A 22366-nucleotide genomic window follows, 5' to 3' on the forward strand; every position below is an offset into this window, starting at 1 on the left:
CCAGTCATTTAGTCACCAAATATTAAGTACCCACTATGTTCTAGACACTAGCAATAGAACAGTGAATAAAATAGGCAAAAAATGCTTGCCCATATAGAGATGGAAGCAAATAAGTAACTAATGTATATCATTCGTTCTACAGATGATAAATATTATAAATATTATGTTAAAAACAAAGCAAGGAAGGAATGCTTAAAATGGCCATTTTAAACAGCATGATAACTGAAAAGGTGAGATCTCTACAAAACATATATAGGTGTGGGAGCTACTTCTATGAATGACAAGTCATTCATAACTTAAGGGACAGCAATGGGCAGGTGGGACTAAAGCTGAGCGTGCTTGCATAAGAGATCAAGAGAAAGGGCTTCAGATCATGTAGGGCTATGCTCCCTGTTATAATGAAGTCAGCATTTACTTTGAGTGAGCTGGGATTCTCGAATAGTTTTGGGCACAGAAGTGGTATGATTTGTGTGGAGGCCAAGAAAATTAAGGTCATTCCACTTTAAGTTCAGCGTTAGCACAAGTACAGCCATCCCAGGCCCCTGTGAATAAGAGCTGAACTTTACCTTACTTCAGTTACAGGAAGAAAACAGCTTACAGCTTAACATCCTAGAAAGCCCCATATTAGAATAAAAACAGAGCCCAAGCCAAGGGCAGGAAGCCCCTATTACAATAAGAACAGAGCCCAAGCCAAGGGCAGGAAGCCCCTATTACAATAAGAACAGAGCCCAAGCCAAGGGCAGGAAGCCCCTATTACAATAAGAACAGAGCTCAATGCCCTTGAAAGCCCCATATCAGAATGTAAACAGAACTTGAGAAATTCCTCCAGCCCTTCTGGAGGTCCCCTAGATCAGCCCTTAAAATTAAGCTGAAACCCACTCGGGGTCCAAGTCCCTGCTCTGCTGTGTCGGGTATACTTGGACCCAAGCTCAGCTTGTAAATAAACCCTCGTGTGTTTGCATCGGTGTCGGCTCCTTGGTGGTTTCTTGGATTCGCAATCTTGGGCACAACAATTTGCTTTGTATTTCAAAAGAATCACTCTGCTAAATATTTTAAGAATAGATAATCAAAGAGCAAGGAAGGAGGTGATTATATACTTTTTTTTTTTTTTTATCTTGGATATATTTTAAGATAGAGACCATAGGACTTGCTGAGGAATGGGATTTGGAGTATGGGTGAAAAAGAGCAATTAGAGTAATTCCAAGCAAGGTTTGTGACCTGAGCAATGGGAAAAGTGGAGTTATAGTTTAATGAGATGGGCACATTAGTTAAGATTCTTCAGAGAAACAGAACATTTCCTTTTCCTCCCTCCCTCCCTTTCTTTTTCTTTCTGTCTGCCTTGCTGTCTTTCCTACTTTTTTCTCTTTCTGTCTTTCATATTTTCTTTCTTTCTCCTCCCTTCCTTCATCTTCCTTCCTATCTTCCTTCCTTCATCTTCCTTCCTTCCTTCCTTCCTTCCTTCCTTCCTTCCTTCCTTCCTTCCTTCCTTCCATCTGTTATATCTGTCTATCTACGATGTATCCATATCTCTATCTATATACATAGATAAAAAGAGAGATTACAAGAATTGGCTTATGATGGTTGTGAAGTCCCACAACCTGCTATTTGCAAGCTAAAGAACCTGGAAAGCCAGTAGTATAATCACCAAAGCCTGAGTACCAGTGGGCCACTGGTATATGTTCTAAAATCCAAAGGCCCAAGAACTGCACATGTTCCAAAGGCAAGAAAATTAGATATTAAGGTCAAAAAGAAGGAATTCCCTCCTCCATCACTTTTTTGCTCTTCTCCAACCTTCAATGGATTGGATGATGCCTGCTCATATTGTGAGGGCAGATCTTTACTCAGTCTACTGATTCAAATGCTAATTTCTTCCAGAAACACCTTCACAGACACACCTAGAAATAAAGTTCCACTAGCTATCTGGCCGCCCTTTAGCCCCATCAGGTTAATCCATGAAATTAATCATCACAATATTTAATTCAGTAGGAGTTGCTTTTTGGGTACAAGTGTGATGGAGGTCAGGAATTTTTGTTTTTAAGTTATCAAAATCAAAGTTCATGTTAGTTTTGTAAGTAAAGAGAGTGAGTAGACAGATGGATGTAGGAATTTAAAGTTCAGCACATGCGTCCAGACCTAAGATGCAAATTTGAAAGCCACTGGTATATAGTGTGGAGGCCAAGAAAATTAAGGCCATTCCACCTTAAGTTCAGCATTAGCACAAGTACAGCCATCTCAGACCCCTGTGAATAAAAGCTGAACTTGACCTTACTTCAGTTACAGGAAAAAACAGCTTAATGCCCTTGAAAGCCCCTATTAGAATGAGAACAGAGCTGAACACCTTGAAAGCCCCATATCAGAATGTCAACAGAGCTTAAGAAATTCCTCCACCCCTTCTAGAAATCCCCTAGACCAGCCCATAAAACTCGGCTGGAACCCACCTCCGGGGTCCAAGTCCCTGCTCTGCTGAGTCTGTATCGCTGTGTTGGATACACCCAAGCTGAGTCTGTGTCGCTGTGTTGGGTATACCCAAGCTTGAGCTTGTTAATAAACCTTCATGTACTTTCATCGGTGTTGGCTCCTTGGTGGTTTCTCGGATTCACAATCTTGGGCACAACATATAAATGGTATGTAAAGCCAGAAACCAAAGAAGAGATCATCAAGAGAGAAAGATTAGAGAATCTAAGAGAACAGAGTGTTAATCTTGGGCACTAGAGTTTCCTGGAAGAAAATACATACATGCTTCAAGGAGGAGGATATGGTACATGGGATATGATATAGCTGTAAAAAAAATGAGAAAGGCTGATATCTCAATATTTTCTTTATATACTGCTAAATCAACATTTACATTACTTACCTAATGGGTATGAAAAGGGAATAGGATAACTGAGAATTTATATTTACATTTGAATAGAATGGAGAAAGACAGAGAAAGAAAGTAGGAAAGACAAAGAAAGAACAGCAAGAGATAATCATGGCAGAAATACTTCACAATATATACCTTTAATATTATTTTATTTTGAAACATAGGAATATAATACATTTAAAAAATAGGAAAAACTTGGGACGGCTGGGTGGCTCAGCGGTTTAGTGCTGCCTTCAGCCCAGGGCATGATCCTGGAGTCCCGGGATCCAGTCCCACATCCAGCTCCCCGCATGGAGCCTGCTTCTCCCTCTACCTGTGTCTCTGCCTCTCTCTCTCTCTCTCTCTCTCTCTCTGTGTGTGTCTCTCATGAATAAATAAATAAAATCTTTTAAAAAATAGAAAAAAATGCCTTTTAGATTCCATATCCTCTATATTTTTTTACCCCATTTCTCTGATCACTTTTTAATAAAATTAATGTCTATTCCATTACTATTTTTTGAAACCTCTTCAGTGAGACTTTTATCACCACTGTAATACTAAAACAGCTCTGGTGAGGATTATATTCATATATTCCTAGTTTTTATGTCCCTTAACCATCAGCAGCTTTTTACACAGTGAATCCTGTGAATGTACCATGGTGTATTCTTTTTCTCATACTTTCCTGAGAAATAGGTGACATATCACATTGTGTAAGTTTAAGGTATATAGTACGATGATTTGACGTACCTATATATTGAGAAATGTTTATCACAGTAAGGTTAGTTAACATGTCCTTCACCTCACATAATTACCATTTTGTTCTTCTTATAGCGAGAAACTGAAAGATCTCTCATAGGAACATTCAGGTATACAATACAGTATTGTTAACTATAGTGTTCAATTGTTTCTATATATTGGCAATAATGAATAATGCTGCAGTAATAGTAGGAGTATAGATCTCTCTTTGTGATCTTAATTTCATTTCCTTCAGATATGTACCCAGAAGTAGGATTACTGGATCATATTAGTAGTTCCATATTTAATTTTTGAGGAACTCCATATTGTTTTCCATAGTAGCTGTACCAATTTATATTCCCATCAATAATACATAGGGTTCCTATTTCTCCACATCCTCACCAACAATTAACTCTTGTCTTTTTTTTATAATAGCCATGTCGAGAGGTATGAAGTAATATCTCTTGTGATTTTAATTTGCATTTCCCTGATGATCAGTAATGTGGAGCATATTTTGTTATACTTGATTTCCATTTGTATATCTTCATTGGAAAATGTCTACTCAAGTCCTCTGCCCATTTTTTTAATTGGATTGTGTTGGGTGTTGGGTTATATGAGTCATTTATAGATTTTCGCTATTAACCACTTATCAGATATATCATTTGGAATTATTTTCTCCCATTTCATAGATTGCCTTTTCATTTTGTTTACTGTTACTTTTGCTATGAAGACACCTTTTAGTTTGATATAATCTGACTTTTTTATTTTTGCTTTTGCTGCTTGTGTCCTTGGTATTATTGTAAAAAAAAATCATTGTCAAGAGCAGTGTCAAAGACACTGCTAGGGAACAACTGTTGTTTTTTTCTATATTTTCTTATGTTTAAGTCTTTAATTCATTTTGAGTTAATTTTCATGAGTTAGTGAAAGGATCCAATTTCATTATTTTGCATGTAATTATCCAGTTTTCCTAATACAATTTAGTAGAAACTATCTTTTTCCTATTGAATATTCTTGATTCTTTATCAAATATTAGTTGATCTTATGTGTGAGCTCTTGAATCTGTTCCATTGGTGTGTGTGTCTATTTTTATATTATTTACATACTATTCTATTTGCCATAATTTTGTAATACAGCTTGAAATCAGGAAGTATGATGCCTCAAGCTTTGTTCTTCAGCATCACTTTGGCTATTTTGTGTTTTGTATTTTGTATTCCCATATAAAATTTGAATGATTTTTTTTTTGTTCTATTTCTGTGAAGAATACCATTGGAATTTTTATAGGAATTACATTCAATCCGTAGATGACTTTTGGTGGTATCAATATTATAACAATGTTAACGCTTCCAAACCATGAATGTATGGTATATTGTTTTCATTTATTTGTGTCATCATCAATGTCTTTCATTAATGTCTTATACTTTTCAGTGTACAGATCTTTCACTTCCTTGTTTAAATTTATTTCTAGCTATTCTTTTGATGCAAACAAATCATAAGATTACTTAATTTCTCTTTTGGAGAGTTCATTATTAGTGTACATAAATGCAACACACCACTGTATGTTGATTTTTTATCCTGCAGTTTTACTGAATTTGTTAATTAGTTCTAACAAGTGAGGGTTCTTTTTAGGTGGAATCTTTAGAATTGTCTTTACATATGTCATGTCACCTACAAAAAGTGACAGTTTTGCATATTTCTTTCCATTTTGGATGCCCCTTCTTTTTTTTCTTGCCTAATTGATCTGGCTAGGATTTCCAATCCTATATTGAATATAAGTGATGGCACTTGGCAGTCCTGTCTTGTTCTTGATCTTAGAAAATTTTCAATCTTTCACTGTTGAGTGTGTTAGGTATCTGCCTGTCAGGTATGACCTATATTATGTTGAGGTCCATACCCTCTAAACTTACTTCATCAAGAATCTTTATCATGAATGGATGTTGAGTTTTATTAAGTGATTTTTTGCATCTATTGAAATAATCAGATAATTTTTGTTTTTAATGTGTTGCTGATATATCATAGTGATTCGCTTATGTTGAATTATCCTTTCTTCCTGCAGATAAATCCTACTTTTTTTTTTTTTAATAAATCCTACTTGATCATGTTCTATAACACTTTTAATGTCCTGTTGAATCTGGTTTACTAGGATTTTGTTAAGAATTTCTGCATCTAGATTCATTAGGGTTATTGACCTATAGTTGCCTTTTTGTTTACAGCATTGTCTGGCTTTGGTATCATGGTAATGCTGTCTTCATAAAATGAGTTTGGAAGTGTTCTCTCCACTTCAGTTTTTCGGAAGAGTTTGAGAAAAATTGGTATTAATTATTCAAAGGTTTGGTGTATTTCACATGTGCAACCATGTGGTCTTGTGCTCTTCTTTGTTGGAAGGTTTTTTGATTGCTAATTCAATCTCTTTGTTATTGGTCTGTTAAGATTTTCTATTTCTTCCTGATTCATACTTCTTATGTTATATTTTTCTAGGAATTTATCCATTTCTTTTAGGTTGTCCAATTTTTGGTACAAAATTCTTTGTGGTGTTCTCATGATCCTTTGTATTTCTGTTGTACCAGTTGTAATGTCTCATCTTTCATTTATAATTTTATTTGGGTTCTTTTCTTTGCAAGTCCAGCTAAAGGTTTTTCTACTTTATTTAAAAGTCAACTCTTAGTTTCACTGATCTATTCTACTATATTCCCTATTTGTTTGTGCTCTGATCTTTGTTATTTCCTTTCTTATCCTAACTTTGGGCACACTTTGTTCTCTTCCTTATTCTTTGAGATTATTACTATTTTTTTTTATTTATTTTTTATTTTTTTGTATTTTTCTTTGGAGTTCAATTTGCCAACATATAGTATAACACCCAGTGCTCATTTTTTAAATATAGTTTAAAATATAGTTTTAAATATAGTTTTAAATATAGTTTATCAATATAAACTTCCCTCTCAGCATTACTTTTGCTGCCTTTCATAAGTATTGGTATCTTGTGTTTCCATTTTCATCTGTTGTAAGATATTCTTTTCTCTCTTGGTTTTCTCTGTGGCCCAATGGTTGTTCAGGAGTGTGTTGTTTAATTTCCATGTATTTTTAATTTTTTTACTTTTTTTCTTGTTGTTGATTTCTAGTTTCATAATATTGTGGTTGCAAAGGTTCTTGATATGATTTCAATCTTTTCATATATATTTAGACTTGTTACCTTACATATATTCTATCCTGGAGAATGCTTCACTTGCACTTGAGAAGAATGTGTATTCTGATACCATTGGATGGAATGTTCTGTATATATCTGTGAGGTCATTTGGTCTAAAGTATACCTCAAGATCAATGTTTCCTTATTTATTTTCTGTATAAATGATGTATCTATTGTTAGAAGTGAGGTATTGAAGTCCCCTACTATTACTGTAATGTTGTCAGTTACTCTTGTCAGCTCTGTTAGTATTTGCATAACAAACTGAGATGTATATATATTTACAACTGTTTTATCTTCTTGATGAATTGATCGCTTTATCATTATATAATGACCTTCTTTATCTCGTTACAATTTTTGGTTAAAGTTTATTTTGTCTGATGTATGTGTAGCTATACCTTCTCTCTTTTAATATCTATTTGCATGGAATATCTTTTTCCATCCCTTCACTGTAAGCCTATGTGTGTCCTTAAAGTTAAATTGACTCTATTTTGGTAGTATATAGTTTGGTCTTGTTTTTCTCTCTGAGTTGCTTGTTTTCCTTTGAGTTGTGCCTTTTTTACTGTATCTAAAATGTTAATTCAACATATTCTCTTATATTTACAGAAATTTAAATTACCCTGTGTCTCATATTACCAATATATGTAAAACATATAAAATTTAATTATTTTTAAAAGTTTCAATTCAAATAATTTTTAAATGCTAGATATAGATATATAGTGTCTGCTGTTAGGTAGAGTGTTAAATACTTTAAATATTTTATCTCAAAAAAATCTCAAAGCAACCCAAAGTGACATCATAATTATCAGAGAAGGAAACTTAAGTTTAAAGTAGTTGATTGAATTATCTAAACTCAAACAACTATTGAAGAATGAAACTAGAATTTATTGCCAAAGCTGAAACTTTTTATTATGCTGTAATGCATCTCTTTCAATTGTATCTAATCATGAGCTATAAGCTTCATGACGGCAGGCACTATATTATACTCAATCTATAAATTTTATACTCCAAGGAGCAATTAGGAAATAAATATGTATTAAATGTATGCATGAGCTAATGATCTCACTCTTGGGGAAATGTGTTTAATCAATAAGGTATTAACTTTCTGAGGAACTATGACAACTTTTGAAAGGGAAGAAGTTGGTCTCCCTTGATGATGATTTACTTAATAAAACTTGGCAAGTAGGAGATATTTGAAGGAACAGGGATCAGGTCTTTCAAGAGTCTCTCTCTTACACATATGCAGTCACTCCACCTATACTCAAGGCTATATATTTTTTCCCCTCTGGCTAACAGTTGTATACAGTTGTATATACATGAAATTGTTGTGTTTCCATCAACCATCAATCAGCCAATGTAACTCGAAGTCCACTATGGGTGAATAAAATAAGATGACACAGAGCTACTGCTATCATAGATCTTAAAGTCCAGAAATTTGCTTGAATTTTCTATAAGAATACACATTAGGAGTCTTTCTATACCTGATAGTATGACATTGTATTTAAATACAACATGCATAATTAGGAACATTGATTACAAGTATATATTTATGTTTTAAAGTATAGATTGCAATAAGGGCAAGGCTACCATCGTAGTTCAGTTAAATATATTGTGATTCAGTAATTATTTGCAGTTCACACAATGCTGTATTTGGCCTAATTAGCAGTGATACTGACAAGTAGAGTAAATAATTTGCATTTTTAAGAAATGTATAATGTATCTGAGTAAATAAGTCTATAAGCTTTGCCTAAATTGTGATTATTTGATTTGGAAGCATCTTATAATGAATGCTTAGAAGCTGTGTCTCCCTTGTGCTCACTTTGGCAGCACATATACTTAAAAGCTATCTCTTCCTACTAACATTGACACCAAGTCGTGGCAGACTGTGGGTTCCAATTACTGAATAGCTCAGAGACCTTGAGTTTCTTAACCATTTTCTTTCTTATTCTTAAGGTATATCATGTTCTCACTCTGCTCCAGACTCTATATTTCATCTCATAATACTGCTTTGTAAATAGCACAAGTTTTAAATAAGAAAAATAACAATAGCTTCACCACTCACTGGTATGACCTTAATTAAGTTAAATCACCTTATTTGGATCCAAGTTTTTCATAGTAATAATAAACATGTTATAGACTATTGTAAGAAGTAACAAAAGAAAGATTTCCACTTTTGGTTATGAACATCTTAACCTTCATGTTGAGAACAATTAAATTAACATAGAAATTAAATTAAATAAAAATTAACCTAGAAATTAAATTAAATAAAAAAGATAATTGAAGAGCAACCAAGGCATCTAGGACTATGGAGGCTGGTTCTCAGAAAAAGTGAGACCACAAAGAAGTAACTGTGCATGACATATCATCTCAGTGAATCTGCTTCTTCCTAAACCATACAGAGAAACAGTATGACTAGCCAAGCAGAAAGGAGAAACTGGGAATATAGGAAGAGCTATCAGTCCAGGAAGTAAAGTTGAGGTTTCCCAAAGAGATGAGATGTGTAAACACCGTGAGTTTTAGTTGAGGGCCTTAAAGAACTAAGTCATAGGAGTAGGCAAAACAAATGGATTAAGACTTACAAAGACTAAAACAGCCTTGAAAATTTCCATTCCTGGCTCAATTCAGATGCTTGTATCCCTCACACTTGTCTAACTACCTGCCAATAAGAGGACTAAGTCATCTCTGGGAAAAGATACTATCATCCTGAATGTCTGAAATTTTTAATATGGAATATCTGGTGTTCAATAAAAGAGATATCTTGAGGCAAAACAAAAATAAACTCAGAAGTATGAAAATACAGGAATGATGAAGAACACAGGAAAAAATAAATATATGGACAACACTAAATAAATATTAACAAATTAAAACATGTATTCTAGAATTTTAAATATATATATAATATAATTTGAATATATGATAAGAGCACAAAAGGCATGAGGCAGCTAAATGATATAGGGCATTTTAAGGTACCTTTTTAGAAAGTGGAAAAGACACTGATTTATGACAAATGCTAATAAATCAGTGGTGCATACTAGCATGTCTAGGGTAATTTAAAATGTTTAATAGATAACAATAAAGAAGGAAAATGGAAAAAATCAGAGAGTAGAATAATAGTAGGTTAATTTTAAGATGGCAAGATGAGACAGAAAACAGTAAAATGATACATTTAAGCCCAAATATTTGAGTGGTTACATTGCATCTTAATGGATTAAATATTCTATTTAAAAGATTAAGTTTGTCAAATTGGTTTTAAAAACATGATATGCTGCTTACAAGAAACACACTTAAATAATAGATACAGAGAAAAAAAAGAAACCGGGTGATATGCTATATGTTGGCAAATCAAGCTCCAATAAAAAATATACAAATAAATAAATAAAGAAGAAATTAAAAGTATGAAAGAAAATGTACTATGCAAACCTTAACCAAATGAGAACTAGTATAATTATACTAATATCAGTATAAAATTAAAAAAAAAATCACTAGAACTTAAGTGAACATTTTGTTGTGATAAATGACAACTCATACACATTCACACACAAACATAGTTTCAAACTATAAAACACACAAAAGAATCTAGCATTAAAAAAAAGAATTAGCCAAATCAACAATCATTGAAGAGATTTTTTTTATATCTCTCAGTAATGGATAGGACAAAAAATTAATTATATGAAAGATTTCCATAACACAATAAAATTATTGGACACATATCTGTAAGAAACAACTGATAAACATTTTTAAGTCTACATTGAGTATTTACCAATATATACCAATTGCTATTGCCATTTACTCAATTTGAACCAATTTCAAGTTTGAATTTGTAGTTTCTTTTTAAACTGTAGAATAATTGAACAAAATATAATAGAACCCCAAATCATTAAATGTTTAAAAATTATCAGAGCACATCTGAATAAGCGAATTTCCCAGGAGAAATAAAAATAAAAATTAGGAGATCCTTTAAAATACTTGAAGACAATACTTATCAAATCTTACATGATGCAATTAAAGGTGCCCTTGATAAAAAAACTTAGCCTTAAACTCGTAAATTAGTGAAAGAAAGCTCAGCATACTTAAAAAAAACAAAAACAAGGGATACCTGGGTGACTCGGGTTGAGCTTCTGCCGTTGGCTCAGGGAGTGATCCCAGTTTGGGGATCGAGTCCCACATCAGACTCCCTGTGAGGAGCCTGCTTCTCTCTCTGCCTTTGTCTCTGCCTTTCTCTCTCTCTGTGTGTCTCTCATGACTAAATAAACAAAATCTTAAAAAAATAAAAAAAGGATTGGAAGACTGAAAGCTTTCCCCCTAAGTTCTGGAATAGGACACATAGTTAATCTCATTACTTCTATTAAACTTTATACTGGTGTTTCTAGCTAAGTCAATTAGTTAAATCAATTTGCAATAAAAAGGAAAGAAAGTGATTCAAATTTGAAAGGAAGACGTAGAGGTTGTCTTTTGGAAATGACCTAATCTTATATATAGAAAATCCTAAAGAATCCACAAAAACTTATAGCAGTAATAAATGATTAAGCAAAGATGCAGAATACGAAATCAAAAACGGATTGTATTTCTGTGTACTAACAATAAACAATCTGAAAAGGAAATTGACAAATTCCATTGAGAATAAAGTACTTGAGAATTTTTTTTTTACAACTACAACATTTGTACCCTTATTGTTTAAAAAAAAAAACCAAAAAAACACCTGAGGCAGGGGTGCCTAGGTGGTCCAGTTGGTTAAGTGTCTGCCTTTGGCTTGGGTCATGATCCCAGGGTCTTAGGATCAAACCCCACATCAGGCTCCCTGCTCAGTGGGGAGTCTGCTTTTCTCTCTACTTCAGCCCCTCTCCCTGCTTGTGCTGCCTCTCTCTCTCTCTCAAATAAACAAAATCTTAAAAAAAAAAAAAAAAAAAAAAAAAAAACAGAGGCAGATCTAAATAAATGGAAAATACCCCATGTGCAGGGGAAGACTTAACATTGTTGAGATAGTAATCAAAGATTACAAATTGATCTTCAGATTCAATGTAAATCCTATCGAATTTCCAACTGCTGGGGCAACTTAAGTGTCCAATCTTGGTGTAGGCTCAGGTCATGGTCTCAGGGCTGTGGAATCAAGTTCCATGAGGCTCTGAGCTCTGTGCTCAGTGCAGGGTCTGCCTGAGATTCTCTCTCCCTCTGCTCCTCCCCTTGTTCTCTCTCTCTCTCTCTCAAATAAATAAAATCTTTATAAAATTTTTTGCAGCTGCTTTTTTTTCCCCAGAAACAAATAAGTTCTTCTTAAAATTCATATGGTGATGCAAGGGACCTGAATAGCCAAAATAATACTGAGAAAAAAGAGCAAAATTGGAGAACTTAAACTTCCTAATTTCAAAACTTAAAACAAAGTTACAGTTATCAGGACAGTGTAGCATAAACATAAGAACAGATATATAGACTAGTGCATTAAAATTGAGAATCCAGAAATAAACATCCATGGTCAATTGATTTTTGATAATGCCAAGACCATATAATGAGAAAAGAATAGTCTTTTCAACAAATAGTTCTGGAACAACTGACTGTGCATGTACAAAAGAATAAATTTGGACCTCTACCTCACACCATTAAAAAACTAGTTCAAAATGAATTGAAGGTCTAAATCAAGAGATAGAACAATAAAACTCTTAGAAGGAAATACAGATGTAAAACTACCTGACTATGAATAAGGCAACAGTTTTGTACGTATAACAGCAGAATCATAAACAGCCACATATAAAATATAAATAGAATTTCATCAAAATTAAAAACTTTGAAGCATCAAAAGACACTGTCACACAAGAATAAAGATAACCCACAGAATGGGAAAAAATACTTGGAAATTATGGATCTGAACAGATACTTATATTTATAATATAAAGAAGTCTTCTAAGTCAATAATAAAAATATCAATAGTCCAGTTTAAAAATGGGCAAAGGATTTGAAAAGCCACTTCTCCAGTAAAGATATACAAATGGCCAATTAGCACATAAAATATATTCACCATTATTAGGCACCAGGGAAATGTAAATCAAAACCACAATGATATACCACTTCACACCCTAGTAGGATGGCTATAATCAGTAAGACAGATGACAACAGTGTTGCTAAGGATGTTGGAAAATTGGAGCTCTCATAAATAGCTGATGGGAATGCAAAATGGTGCTGCCATGACTGTTGTAAACAATTTGGCAGTTCTTCAAAAAATTATGTATGTAGAGTTAACATATGATCCAGAAATTCCACTCCTAGGTACAAACCCGAGACAAGTGAAAATGTAGTCATGCAAAAACTTGTGTTTAAATATTCATAGAAGCATTATTTATAACAGTTAAAAGGTAGAAACCACCCAAAATTTCCATTTGATAAACAAATTTGGTATATCTGTACAATGGAATATTATCTAGGCATAAAAAGGAGTTAGGTACTGTTGCTGGTACAACATGGATGAGTCTTGAAAAAATTGTTACTAAAGTGTTAGAGGCCAGACACAAAAGGCCATGTATTGTATGATTGCGGTTATCTGAAATATCCAAGGACAGGTGAACCCATTGACAGTTGATTTGTGGTTGCCAGGGAATCAGTGGAGGTGGGAATGGGAAGTGATGGCTAATAGGTCTGTTAAAGACATTTTTCTTAAGTTAGATAGTGGGGATGATTATACAACATAGTGAATAAAAACCACTCAATTACACAATTTCAAATGGTATGTTTTAAGGGCAGAAAAGCCAGTATCAAAGTATCCTTTATAATAAATTAGAAAAGAGCAGCAACTCAATCCCAAAATTGTAGAAGCAAAGAAATAACAGAAGTTAGAATCAAAGTTGTGAAATAGAAAATAACTGTGGGGGGAAATTATATGAACCAGAAGTTGGTTAATGGAAAAAATAATACATAATAAAAACCTAGCAAGTTTGATCAAGAAAAAAGAAAAGCACAAATTACCAAAACCAGAAATAATGTGATATTAGTACTAATTCCACAGAATTTTAAAATGTAATACTTTATGGACACTAGAAAATTAAAATTAAATAGACAAATTCCCATTTAAACACAATTCACCAAAACTGATAGCAGAATGAATAGAGTAAATGGATAATTCTAATGCTATTAATTATATTGAAACTATTATTAGAAGACTTCTCCAAGGAAAGCACCTATTTCAAATGGACTCACTGGTGAATTCTTCTAAATATACAGAGAAATAAACAATCTTTACATACTAGCCAAAGAAAAGAAATACTTCAAATTTATTTTTAGAAGGGCGGAGCAACCTTGATGTCAATACTAGAAGATAACATTGTAAAAACAGAAAATTATAGACCAACCTCTTCTAGGACCATAGGTATAAAATTTCCTAATAAAAATATTAGAAATTTGAATCTAGCAATGGAGAAGGATAATAGCTGGTAACACACTAGGTATGTTCCAATAATACATTATATGTTTAACATTTGAAAACCAATCAGTGAAAATCATCTTTTTAAAAGAATAAGAGATATATCATTATCACAATAAAGTATTTGACAATCAATGCTTATTCATTTTATATAACATATAAACACTTAAGTAAAATACAAAAAAAAATCCCCATCAAATTAAGAGCATCTACAAAAGTACATACAGAAATTAGTCTACTTCAAAAAAAAAAAAAAGAAAAGAAAAAAAAGAAATTAGTCTACTTCATGGTAAAATACTGAAAACTTTCTTTATGGTGTCAAGAATGAGAAAATAAAACCTATTATCACCACTTTTCACATTTTGCTGGAAGTTTTAGGCAATGCAATATGGAGGACAAAAAAAGTAAAATATTGGATTGGAAAAAATCAAACTGTTCAGATGACATACTGGTGTACATACAAAATCCAAATGAATCTGAAGATAAAACAGTAAGGTAATATAGAAATGTCTCCAGATACAAATATAAAAATTTCAACTTTTAAAAAAAAGTATAATTTAACATTATTTAAAAATATCAAATGCATGGGAAAAAATACAACAAAAGCTATGAATAACCTCTACACAGAGAATAGAGAACATTATTAAAGGAAAGTAAAATACCTTCCCTCCCTAATTTTGGGAAGATACTGTGCACATGCAATGGAAAAATCAATATATAAAAATATCAGTGCTCCCTCACTGAATTTATCATTTCACTGCAATTTAAACAGTACCAATTTATCAAAATCAATAAGCTGACTTGTAAATTTATATGGAAAGGCAAAGAACCAAGACAGTCTTGAAGAGGAATGAAGTTGGAAGATCCAACTACTAAACAAATTCATCATAAAGCACAGTAATAAACCCAATAGGTTATTAAGATAAGAATGTACAAAAAGACCACTGAAACACACAACAAAATGATGAAATTATTTTATGACACAGTTGACACTTCAACATAGTGACAGAGCCAGAGGGATATACAACTACGGAAGAGTAGAAAAATGTGTTCCCCCATTGATGGCTTTGAAGACGGAGGGAGGGGTATGGACCAAGGCATGCAGGTGTGAAAAGGCAATTCTCTCTTAGAATGTCTAGAAGGAGATACTGCCCTGCAACAAATTGACATCAGCTGGGTGAGACTCATGTCAGACTTCTGACCTAGATAATTATAAAATAATCTGTGTCGGTTTAAGCCCTCAAGCTTGTGGTAATGTATTAAGCAGCAATGTAAAACTAACATGAGTTCCAGTATGAGAAAGTATGAAACTCAGCCCCAACTTCTTGCCATGCACAAAAATCAATTCTAGATAATTATCAATCTAAATGAAAAAAGGTATAGGAAGGAAGGAAGGAAGGAAGGAAGGAAGGAAGGAAGGAAGGAAGGAAGATTTATTCAAATAAATAAATCTTTAAAAATAAATAGAATACAATAAAAACGGAAGGAAGGAAGGAAGGAAGGAAGGAAGGAAGGAAGGAAGAAGAAGAAGAAGAAGAAGAAGAAGAAGAAGAAGAAGAAGAAAAAGAAAGAAGAAAGAAAGAAAGAAAGAAAGAAAGAAAGAAAGAAAGAAAGAAAGAAGAAAGAAAGAAAGGAGAAAACAAGCAAGCTTTTAAAGGAAATATAGCAAAATAGCTTCATGAACCTTGTTCTAGATAAAATTCCTTAAATAGGAAAAAAAATGTCACGAGGCAGAGATAAAAGCACGATAAAAGTAAAAATTTCTACTTTTTTAATGAAGTATTATACAAAGTAAAAATATAACGGAAGCTGTATACTCTTAATGGTAATAGATACCAAGAGCAAAGTGAAAAGACAAGCCATGAAATAGAAAAAAATAATTATCTATACTTAGTTATATATATATGTTTTAAATATATAAATATATGTGTGTATGCTACATGTGTAGTTATACATGTGTATATATGGTTATATATGAGATATATATAACTAAATATATACAGAACTGAGGTATATAACTATATACAACTATATATATATATATATATATAGTTCTATATAACTAAGTACTCTATAAATCAATGTTAAAGGCAGACATTCCCATAAAAAAAAAATAAAAAAAGACTTGAGCAGCTACTTTATCCAGCAATAAAAATAAACATATTACACCTACATGGAAAATCACGGATGACTATAATACACAAAATGGCAAAAGCCAGACACGTAACGGTATATACTGTGTTCTTGCATCTATGTAATGTTCAAAAGCTAGCCTAATTATCCTATAGGTTTAGCAGTCAGAAGAGTGCTTATCCATGGTAGGGGGATTGTGACAGAAAGGCTGAACAAGAAAGACTTCTCTGATTAATTTTCTGTTTCTTCATCTGAGTGATAGTCACGGATAGTCACATACCAGGTGAATTTAAACTATAAAAATTTATTAAGGTAGAAACCCTCATGATTTGTGCATTTTAAAAATAGATATATTATTTTTTATAGAAAAGTTGACCAGAGGGCAGCCTGGGTGGCTCAGCAGTTTAGCCCGGCCTTCAGCCCAGGGTGTGATCCTAGAGACCCGAGATCAAGTCCCATGTGAGGCTCCCTGCATGGAGCCTGCTTCTTCCATGGCCTTTCTCTGCCCCTCTCTCTGTCTCTGTGTCTCTCATAAATAAATAAATAAAGTCTTAAAAAAAAAAAAACTATATAAAAAAAGAAAAGTTGGGATCCCTGGGTGGCGCAGCGGTTTGGCGCCTGCCTTTGGCCCAGGGCGCGATCCTGGAGACCCAGAATCGAATCCCACATCAGGCTCCTGGTGCATGGAGCCTGCTTCTCCCTCTGCCTGTGTCTCCGCCTCTCTCTCTCTCTCTGTAACTATCATAAATAAATAAAAATTAAAAAAAAAAAAGAAAAGTTGACCATAAACAGAAGTAAGCAAACAGAAATATCAGTACTTAGAGAATGTAAGTATTTATCTGGTCTGTTGTAATCCTTCAATAAGCGGTAGCTCTGAAATTAATCTTTTAAACCTTTTTTTTCCTTCTACTTCTTGCTAATGTATTAGGAAAAAATGTCCCTCTCTCATTTTACTACTACATCTTTCATCAAGACAGCATGAAAAAGACTACAGTTTCTATTTGCCTATATCAACAAAGTTCTGAAATCAAATGCATAATTATGAATGTGTGTTGTAAAATGCTAAAATATAGTTAAGTGTTTGGAAAACTTCTTCAGAATCTCTGCAAAAGGTATCTACTTCCTGCACTTCCTCTAATTAAATCCACTTTTCTTCAAGTACCAGTAATCAGTATTTTTTTAAATTACTCTGATTTAATTACTCTGATTTTTGTTTTTATAAACTTTAATTTCTACTATTATTATAACAATGTTTTCTACAATTTTGCCATATAAATAATGTACTATACATGTATACACATGTGCACATGCACACACATGCATTTATATTGTATATGCATATATATATACATACTGTGTGCATGTGGTATTTTTAATACATTGCAGGTTAAACAGGATTTTATCATACTCTAACTTCTAAAATTGTATTCATTGGAAAGCAGCACATTCTATCTTCTGAAGTATGGACTGAATAATGACTTATATGAACTTCTGAATATAACTTTATATTCTAAGAAACCCAAGTGTAAAACAGGTATCTACAAATATGGTTAAATTTTTTTCAGTTATTTATTACTTGTACTTTTCACCATATACCCATAAAGTTTTCTTTAAGATTTACCCCATGAAGAAGTAGGGCAGGAATTATTCTCTATATTTCATATATAAATGCAGTGAAACTCAGAGATTTTAAGCAATTATCTCAAAATCACAAAGTTCTATTAGTTTCAGAGTCAAAGGAAAAATAGAAACCAAAATGCCCAGGTGTTGTTTTTCTAATTAAATCCATTCTTTTTGTCCCCTGTACACTCTACCACCTGCCCTGTTGCTTTGTGCACTCCTTACACTCAAAATAAGAAAAGCCCTTAGTCATGCCAATATGAAGAATGAAGATGTAGTCTAGACTAAGAGTGGTGGGCAGCAAGGCAATAGTTTATTGAGCAGTAGTACAAAGCTACCAGAGAGGGAAGGGACCTGAGAGAGTTGCCATTTTGATATCCAAATCTAGAGGGTTTTAGAAGCTCTTTTGTAGAACTATTTTAAGTTATCATCATGTGGGCCCCTTGCAGATTGACTACCAATGTGTACCAATCAGAGTTTTGATCATGTATCAGTCTACCTATCAGGTTATTGTGCTGATGGTCTTTTGGGATGACATTTGGATACTAACTGCCTCAACTTATGATAGTGACCAGTGTTTTATGGTTAATTGTTTTGTTTCAAGATGGTTTGCAAAAGTCACTTCTGCAGGGCTGCTAGATAGGATGCTATTGTGGTCTTGTGTAAGTTATAAAACAGAATGCTATTGTGGTTTCGTTTTAGCTGTCCCAGCTCCCTGTTGTGTTTTGTGTGTCGTGTTGTGTTGTGTTGTGTTGTGCTTTGTTTGTTTTGTTGAAGACCCTGGCCCTGACAACCCAAGTGTCCAACTAACTTCTAACAATGATCTTAGGGTTGTGAGATTGAGTCCCACGTAGAGCTCACTGCTCATTGGGGAGTCTGCTTGAGATTCTCTCTCCTTTTTCCTCTGCCCCTCCCCTGGCTCACACATGCTTGCACATTGGCATATGCCCCCATCCTCCTCTCTCAAATAAATAAATCTGTAAAAATAAATAGAATACAATAAAAACTGAACTATTTAGAGGAAAGACCACAATATCTTTCATTTGCTTCAGAATAAGCCATTTAGAGGGGAGGTACAGGTAAAAACAAGATAAAACAAGATAGGATAAAAGTTGATAATAGTTGAAGCTGGGTCGTACATAGAAGTTCATTATACTATTTCTGTATTTTTTATGTTTTAATTTTTCATAATAGTACAAGAAAGAAAAGCAAGCCTGAGTGGATCTGCCCTACCATCTTACACCCCACTCTTTCCTGGCCCATGGTGCCTGTGCTTGAGCTACCAACCCACCTTCATTGCATGTATCCTTCCTGAGCACCTTTCCTGCCCAAGGTGTTTCTGTGCTGTTCCTTCTGCATGGAGTACACTTCCTTACCCCCTCTGTGCATTCCTAACTTCCACTCCATCCTTAAGACTTTGGCTCAGTTTTTACTTACTAAAGGAGTACCTCTGACTTTCCCTACTCTAGGCCTTTATAGTACCAGCTACCGTTCCTTTCTAAGTAATTATCATACTTTTAGTCTCAGCCCTAGCAAACCCTTAGGTCTCTAAGAATAGAAGCCACAGCCATTTCACTTAACATAGTACCCCAGTAGACACCTTAGTACACAGTACTCTTGTTAAAGAAAAAAATTGCACAGCATACTGGTTAAAAATGACAAAACAGATTTTATTCAGTACTAGTGCAGTAGCATAGAGAGAGTTCAGGTAAACTGAGCTCAATTCCAATCTTTACAGTCGTGACTGGGCACCTGAAAGGGAAAATGAAGTAGTACTGAGTGGGAATGAAGAAGGTTCATGCAGAGTAAACCAAGTAGAAAATTACAACAAGCAGGTATGAATTGGTCAATGTGATTAAGCCATCGGTGTCTGTAGAGTGGTGCTTGTCAAAGTGAGGCTCCTACCTTCCCAGAGAGCCCGGGAGACAGGGGCCCTGTCTTTCCTGATAACACTTCAAGGGTGCAGCTCCCGGGTCCTTGAGAGAGATGTTCCTTGTTATAAAAGTTACAATACATCTCAGAGACAAAGAGGATTTATAGTGGTAAGTTTTCTGACAAATATGCTTTAAGAAAAAGGGTCTATAGGCAGGGCTTGACTAGAAAACACAATAAATTTTTTGGCAGCATTGAGCCTTCTCAGGCAGGCATTCAAGGCGGCTGGGGCAATCATCCTAAGGACATGGCTTTGAGCTGGTTAGAAACTATGCTAGTGTTTGCTCAGGTCTCTTAGTGTGGGGAGCGGGTGGAATCATTCATGCTTAGTTGTGACTCCTATGGACACAGGTCGAGGCTTAGTCAAGAAGAGGGTTCAGAGAAGCCTGTCTAGACTTTAGTCTTTGTTACTCTAAAAATACTTGCTGAATGTTTCACCCTATCTGTGGGGAAAAAAAGTATTCAAGAAATAAGAAGCAAGAGATATTCACATTGGAGTTAAAAAGAGCTCAAGTTTCAATAAGAATAGAAGAGAAAAAGTGCTTATTCTGGATAGAAAAAGCTGGAACAAGATTCTCTGATGTTATCCTTTATGATATAATACTGAAAAATAATTAATAAAAAGCTTCCTAATATTATTAGATGTAAGTCTCTTTCCAGTCCTAAGAATAGCTGGGATTCTAAGTGAAGAAGGGAAAAAGAGATGTAATCCTCTGTGTCCATTTCTGCTTTGGAGTTTAAAATAAAGAGAGCAGAGGGGCACCTGGCTGGCTCAGTCAGTAGAACATGTGACTCTTGATTTTAAGTTTGTGAGTTCAAGCCCCACAATTGGGCATGAAGCCTACTTTAAATAAATAAATAAATTAGTAAAAATAGATCCTGAAAATGCATTTAATTGATTAATTAATTAAAGAGAGCATTTGTATGGCATTATGAGTATGAATGTCTACAAAGTTACCAGTAACAAAATGGAGAAATGACTATAATTTGCTAGAGGGTGAAATGACCTTTAAAGAGAAACCGGAGGTGGTTTCTGAAGTGTTTTATGAATCTGACAGTTAAGGAAAACACATTAGCAAGTTCTGAATTGCAGATCTCAAGGGCTATTTTTGCCTTTTTTGGGAAAACTCTGGAATGTGCCGTTATTAACTGGAGTTTAAGGAATGTGCCTTCTCAAAAATTTAGAATTCAGAGCACAAGATATGGCTAATTATGGAAATAGGAATACATGCAGCTTCCTATCTTCTCAATTATTTTACGTTTTCTTCTTTTGCCAAACACAAGCCAGTTGCCTGCTGAGATGTAATTCCTCATTCACAGAAGAAACAAAATTGTCAGCTACAGCTAGTTGGGATCAGGAAGTCTTCCCAGGTTAATATTTAGAAGGGAAGCATGCCATAAAAATCAAGGCAGATGTGTTTGAATTAGGGGCAGGTGGCATCTTTATTCTTTTGCTTTTAAGTGGAGCAATCTAGACCCAAAAGATGAACTCTGCTGTGGAATGGTGGTGTGGAACAAAATGTAGAAACTGGGGAAGGAATTCCTAAAAAAAAATACATGAGCACTTCTAATTTCTTTCCAAACTAGGTCACTCACAGAGTAGTACTACCAGGAGCAAGATGTGAAATTTATAGCATTCAACTGAAAAAAGAAAAGTTTCCTAATAGTAACATGAAAGAAAACCTGAATAATTTAGAAGTAAAATGTCCTGAGAAGGATGTGGTGGGTGCAAACGCTATTAACATTTATACCAGTCTTCCAGATCATTTTTCTTCCCACCTTTTTTTAACAGAAAGATTCTCCAAATGGCAGACCATTTTATAAGTATAGATTATGGTAGTTCTCAAACTTCAATGTAAGTAATGATTATCCATAAAAACTTCTTTCAAATGCAGATTCCCAGGCCTCTTTATTAGCAAATCTGTTTTCAGTGGCCCTGATTGGGTTCCAGAGTCCACACTTTTAACTTAGCATCCACATAGTTTTGACATATGTACTATATAGGCCACAATTTGAAAAATATTGATGAAATAAAATCTGTCACAGTGTATGGCTGGAAACTCCCAAGCTGCATTTATAAGTAGTATAACAACATAGCTAAATGTCAGGTATAAAGTTGATAATCAATATCTACTTATTGATGATTAATAGCTCTCAACATGAATTTTAATAAAAATATAAAGTAGTGTTATTTTAACTAGATTACAGTCCAATGAGAACCATCAGATTCTGATTATCACCGACTATTTCAAGAAAATAGGTGTCATATTAGTGTCCTACACATTGATATAGGCTTTGCTGTTGAGCAGCTTAGCATAGGCAGTGATGATAATGTTCTTATAGGTAAGAGCATGAGCTTTAGTTAGGTTTTCACAATCCCTATATATGAAACTTTGAGACTTCCTCCTTGAAGCAGCAATGATGTCAGTGCCTACTTTCTAGGATTAAATGATGTTTATATTTTTTTAAAGTTTCAGTAAGTGTAAAAGAGAAATATAGTGAATTTCCTGTGGTACTATAG

General features: G+C 33.9%; 1 long non-coding RNA gene across 6 annotated transcripts in view; it reads right to left on the minus strand.

Annotated features, from left to right (window-relative positions):
- Positions 1-22366, minus strand: part of LOC144312775 (uncharacterized) — a 145554-nt gene that overhangs the window by 48379 nt on the left and 74809 nt on the right. For 3 of the 6 annotated variants that reach the window (XR_013378357.1, XR_013378356.1, XR_013378355.1), the window contains exon 3: positions 2737-2778. The exons of the other annotated variants lie outside the window; for them this stretch is intronic. This is a non-coding gene — a long non-coding RNA (uncharacterized LOC144312775). The remainder of the gene's footprint in view (positions 1-2736; positions 2779-22366) is intronic. 6 annotated transcript variants of the gene reach the window in all.

This window comes from Canis aureus, chromosome 4 (genome assembly GCF_053574225.1).
Source record: "Canis aureus isolate CA01 chromosome 4, VMU_Caureus_v.1.0, whole genome shotgun sequence".
In the NCBI taxonomy this organism is placed as follows: domain Eukaryota; kingdom Metazoa; phylum Chordata; class Mammalia; order Carnivora; family Canidae; genus Canis; species Canis aureus.